The following is a 6,195-nucleotide window of genomic DNA, read 5'->3' as shown; positions in this document are numbered from 1 at the left end:
CTGGGGATGATGCAGGAAGTAGCTAGGGAATGAAGGCAAAGCTCCATCTCTACCCACACTGGCTCTCCCAAGAGATACTTCCTTCTTTTCTTGAAGCAGTTTCACGGTTTAACCAGTCTGCTCCAGGTTGTCCAGGCTGTTTGCCTTTCCAATCCCCTCCAAACTGATCTGCCTCTTGACTAGCAGTCCCTCCTGTCCCATGAGCTTTGCACCTCAGTCCCATGATGAGATGTAACATCAGGGCACCTTTGGGAGGCAGGGGAATTTCATTTGAGAGTTATGGCTCTAGTGTTAAGTCTCCAGAAATGTAAAAGAATGACTCCCAGGAGCCTTCAAGGTGCTGAATCTGCGATTTGCTTAAAACAGTCAAGGAGGTTTTTGCCAAAGCATAGAACTGAGCACAGTTCTTCCTGGGGCCAATACCTCAATCCCCATTTGCTCACAGCTGCTGACCATAACTCACACTGCTAGGTTGTACCCCTTCTCAGCAAAAAGCCTTTTAAGTAATCTCTCTTCTCCTTTCTTGTTTCCCATTCTCTCACCTTGAAGAACATGAACTGGCCCCTTTGAGATGGAGGTGGACATGAGGCAGCTCTGATCTGCAAGAACCCTCCTTTGCCACGGAGGACTTTGTCCTTCCTCAATGTCTGGGACCACGTCAACTCTCATTTATCCAGAAACTTCTGCCTGCAAAGTCCCAGCTCTCCCCATCGGTGACAGTGACACCAGATGGCAGCAGTGGCCTTCGGATCCAGCTCTGAGTGAAGATGCAGGTGAGTGTTTCTCTGCATCCTAGATATTTCCCTCTGTGCTCTCCTGTGGTGGGGCTCGATCAGCTCCCACACAGGCCGTCAAAATAAACTTGCATCGAGTATCTGTATATTTGTAGTTGTTTAGTGTGTCAAAATGACAGACTCCAACTTAAAAAGTCAAGAAAGAGAATTCCTATCTTGAGTTGTGCTTTAATTAATTGTTTTGTCATGACTTCGATGCTGCACTGACAAGTAAAAGCAAAGACTATGATTTTTGAAGATCATGGGGATTTTTGGGTGCCTGGTTGAAAGTGATTTTTGGCTCTGACCATCTGCTTTCCCAGTTGATCACTCTGGATTTGTGGCATCCTGCATCTTTGGCTCTTGGCCTCGGGAGGTTTGGAAGATGTTGGATGGTTCTGGCTGCATCACCACAGAGCCTCCTGCCTGCTGTGCCATGGCTCCAGTCCTGCCACTGCCTGTCCTGCTTACCAGGTCCTCTGTGGGGTTGGCACTGAAACTGTGGCAGAGGACAAAAGCTGGGCCAGGAGGCCACAGGCTGTGGGTTTTTGGGATGCACTCACCTAACAAACCTCCTTTGCAGGTGTGGAATGTGGGGCCCTGAGTGTGTTTTCTTTACGATGATTCCCAAATATTTATTGATTTCTAATTTCTTTTCTTGTTCTGGAGATCTCAATTTACCTGTTAGCCATTGACTGCAAACAGAAAGAGAAAATACCCAGCTTGGGTGATGGATTGTTCTGTGTGCTGGGGCAGAGAGTGCCAGCAAAGAGAAAGAGCAGAGCTAAATCCCACTGGCAAGGGGAAGACCTGGTTCTGATGGACAAAAATGGAAAAAAGCCTGGTGAGTGCTCCAGCAGTCCTGCCTGGCTGGACAGGCTGCCTGGACATGCTCATTCCTTAGATTTTGTAATGGCATCAAAGCTCAATTAAAGTGGCACTAATTAATTCATACTGGCACACTTTAAAACAGGGAGAGTTTAAGCAGTCTGGAAGTGAGAGTCATTTGATTCAACAGAGGAGATGGTCTTTTTTAGGTTAAATAAGAGAAATACAGAAAAACAGTCCAGGAATCCTGCTGGGTTTTTTCTCCTAGATACTAATAACTGCATTTTACCTTCTTTGCTACTCACACTGACCTGGCTTGCAAACAGAAATAAACTATTACAGCTTAATTTATGCAGGGCAGTGACCCTGCAAGTAGCAGGGCAGGAGATCTGGGTTCAGCTTTCTCTCTATCCATACCCCAGAAGCTTGGGAAAATTCAAATTAAAAAAAAAAAACACAAACCCCTCTGGAGTCTGGAAAATCTCATAAATGCCACTGGTTGTGGATCACAGGCTTAGTCACTTCATCTGCCTCCACTACCCCTGAGCAAACCACTGGACTGGTCTCACCAGGCAGAGAGGGCTGGACCCTGCTCTCGAGTTACCAGCACTTGCAACCAGCTGCATAAGCTGAAAACAACTGGTGGCACATGAGCAAAATCGTGGGTGTTCACAGCTGAAAGAAGAGCTTTGGAGAGCAGCAGGGTTGTGGCTTTGCAACTTGGGATGCTGAGAAGGTGCTGCAGCATATTGCCTTGTAATAACATGAAGCAAAAGCTCAGCAGAAAGTCTGTGAACCAGATAAGATTGATTAAACAATTTCTAACCAACGGGGTTGCACATAAAAATTTTATTAAAACCTCAAGTGCTAAATTTATTTCCTGGGTCTGTCACCACTATTTTTTTTTTTTTTTCAGTAGTGATAATTACTACATTAGAAATTAAATGAACCTCATATACTACATCTCTCAGGCCTCCTAGGAGAGTTGTGAAAGTGATTTAGGGAAGTGAATTTGCTATTGTGCCTAATCAACTTACAGTAATTGTCACCTATAATTTTAACTTGACTGCTATGTGTTTAACGGGAAGCTTTACCTTTGTTTTTTGTAATTGAGCTTCTCTCTGACTGTTTTTCTGCTTTCCATCCACTCCCAAAACCCACCGACAGAAGACAAATCATTGCATACAGCTGTGCAGTCAACAGCATTGCTGTTTGCTACCACCTTGGCTTCTTCATCAACCTGATGTGTTGCAGCATCAGGTGATTTTCCTTGAGAGAAGAAATGTATCTGTGTGTGTGTGTATATATATATTTATATCTGTGTGACTTCAGCCTGCAGGAGGGCAAGGTTTCTTGCGGGTTTAGGGAAGATGGCAATAATTATCAACGTTAACACCCTAAATCTTAGTACTGATTTTTAAGCTTCCTGGATGCTTGCACAGTATCAGATGGAAGGATGGGACTGCTTCTGACCATGCTCATTCAATACTGCAATATTTGCCCCCTCTCCGGAGTCACATATTATATAAAACCTGTTCAATTTCCGTTGGGATCAGGTCCTCCCTCTTTAGAGAGCCTTTTATAGAGCCTTAAAGGTCCAGAAAGGCTGTTATTATGTTGATGCAATTAAAGGAGGTTATTTGAAACTAGTTTATCACCGTAACACTCACAGAAATTATTGTGCTTGTGTGGCTTTGCACTGGTGTTCTGGAGCAATGTGTGTGGAATAGCAGTAACCTTGTCCCTGAATAATTCATGTTGTTTGTCAGCCACTTCTTAAGCCTTTCTGTTTAACCACAGAAGATTAGCATTTTTGTTGCTTTTTTTTTTTAATCAAAGGTTTGGGGTAGGGGAGAAGGGGGAGCGTTGGTTTTTTTTAACTTACTTTAAACATTTCCCCAGCCTTTCAATAGGCACTGCAGCTATTCAAATTGGGATATTTTGGTCTTAGAAGCATTTTAGCTAGCTCTTAGGCCTGCTACATTATACAACTTTCTAGTAAATCATGAATAAGTTGAAAAGCTACAGACCTTTTTTCCTAATTTCTCAAGAGTCCTTTTACTACCTAATTTGTTTTCATCCCATGTTATTTACTGACTAACTCTAATCAACATTTCTGGTATTGTTCCAGTCTGCAAGTGTGGGAAGGTTTGGCAGGTAATGTGTGGCAGCACAGGGAGGCTGGAAGATCCTGGCCTTGAAATGAATATTGCTGGTTGGAAATTGGACTGCAATCATTACGTGCTGGAGTTCTCCTGAGCTTTGTCTCCAAGTAAGGATGCTCCACTGGTGTAAAACAGCAAAGTGAGGGGGGAATGCCAGCCTTGGCAAATGCAGGGTTGGTGTGTGTTTTCTTTGCTTCCATCTTGGGGTTACACAAAGGAGTGTTTGGTTGTTCTCCATTTTTTTTTTTTTTTGTTTCAATTAAAACTGAAAATTTGAATTATTGGTCCCATTAAGCATCCATCCTGTACACCTCATGGAAAGAGCCCAACAGAGGTAAGCCAAGGGGTTTGCCATACCCCTGGCTGTTGAGATGATAACATGAAATATTCCACTGAGACCAGCCTGGCCCCTTGGCTGGGAGCTCCTCCTAATGGAGAAGTCACTAACCAGTGATGCAGCCCCTTTGACTGTGTGTGGAGCTGCACCAGCCCTTTGTGTCTGAGCAAACTAGAAGCACTGGCATGCAAGAGCAGCCAAGTCCTGCTGGCAAGAGCAAGTCACTGACAGGGAGAGTGTTTGTGCTGTTGTGCTGACAGATTTAACAGAGAAAGGCTGGTGTGTGCAGAGAGCTCTATGGACATATTTGGTGAAGGAGAGGTTGGAGCGAGATCCCCACTACAGGAAACAAATTCCCTGTCTCTGCAAGGCATCTCTGCTCTCTGCTGTTCTGTGTGATCCCTTTACTTTCCATGCTCTTTTTTCACTCTGAGTCTTCCTGCCACACGAGGTGAGGTCTGGCAGGGATGGGGTGGCAGATACCAGCACATGGCCACAGCTGTGAGTGTAGAGTGCTGTGGTGTGACATTCACACCTTCTGCTGGCACTTGCAGTTGGCTCATCTCCTTTTTGCCATTGCTCCTCTTTTTGTTTTCCTCTCTCTGCTGTAACATTTAAGAAACAAAAACTAGGATGTTCTCGAAAAACCAAATGGCTTTTGGAAGAGACTTCTGGGTTAAACCCCACACTTTGCAGTGCAAACTTTCCAATCAAGCTAATTTTTCAAAATGCTGACACTGTATTTCTCTTCCTCCCCTTGTTGACGCTGTTCAAGCCTCTTCTCCTGGAGCTGCATCTTGCTCTGCTGTGCACAGTTGCCAAGAGCCAGTCCACAGCTCCCACCCCGAGTGCAGCTGGAGTGACAGCCCCAGCTTTCACACGCTGTAGTCGCTGGGGAGTGTCTCTGTTCCTGCTCCACTATTAGGTTTCAAACCTCCCTGCTGAGTAGCTGTCCTCAAGTCACATCAGGTAAGCTTAGCTATGCATTGAATTCAGGGAGTGGAACTAATCCCACCTTTCAGCTGGGGAGGAGAACAATGAGACAGGGAGCTGAGCCTGGCCCCTGGCTCAAAGGTAAGGGGTTTAATATATTAGTTGAAACAGATGCTTTGCACTTTAGCATGTGTTGTATCTAATTCCAGGTCTCTGTTTAGCTGAATGACAGGCCTATATATTTTATGGGAAGTACGTGCAATACATAGTGTATTACATAAATGTCAAAATTATGTATATTATGTTTAATGTATGTATGCTTCGGTTCATTGCTCCTGACAGGAAAGCTGTAATGCCAGGATCAATAGTCTCCATATAAATTCAGGAAGATAGAGAAAACTATTACCATGAGTTGACAGAAGCCATCCTCACAAATACATGCCTTTGCTTTCCCAACTGTTGATATTTCAGTCACTGAAAGAATTAAGTTCTGCCCCCAGTTTAATCTCCACTACTCTGTGGAGAAGCATTTGGCTCAGAGTGAATTTTCTCCCAGAATTCCCTTTGCCTCAAGGGGACATTTATATTGACTTTGATAGAACTGGGTTTAAATTTTTTAATGATAAAAAGATGAATTTTTATTTGGATCTGAATTTATAAAATCCTTATTTATAAAGATTTGAATCTTTTAGCTGAAATGAGTGGCTATGCTAGCTGCTAAAAATGGGACTTAATTGTCTTACCAGGCCCCCAAAGCACACTTGCCATTTTCTTTGGCAAATAGAGGAAAATTTTAATTTCCTCTAATTTGAAATGGAAGAAGAATGGTGAATGAGAGGTGCCCTGAGATCTTGCCTGTACAGCACATGCTAGAAATGAGAACAGGCTCTGCAAGAAGGAAGTGGCAATAAAATGACTTTCTCTTTTAGCATTTATACTACTGCTACAATTAGTAAAAAGAAGCGATCTCAGAGTTCTTCCTGCCCACGACAAGCAAGCGTGACAAACCTGAAAAATGAATGAATGTGCTAAATCATTTTCCCTTCCCTTCAGTTCCTGGGCTTCTTGTGTTGCTGACAAGCTTTCCCTTCCGGTTTGTTCGGGGCTGCAGGAGCGCAGGGCCATTTCCCAGCAGGTGGAGAAGCACTTCCCAAGCCAG

The sequence above is a fragment of the Empidonax traillii genome, unplaced genomic scaffold (assembly GCF_003031625.1).
Source record: "Empidonax traillii isolate 1590-97213 ecotype Southwest subspecies unplaced genomic scaffold, ASM303162v1 scaffold258:size685985, whole genome shotgun sequence".
In the NCBI taxonomy this organism is placed as follows: Eukaryota; Metazoa; Chordata; class Aves; order Passeriformes; family Tyrannidae; genus Empidonax; species Empidonax traillii.
Note: the sequence above shows the minus strand (reverse complement) of the source record.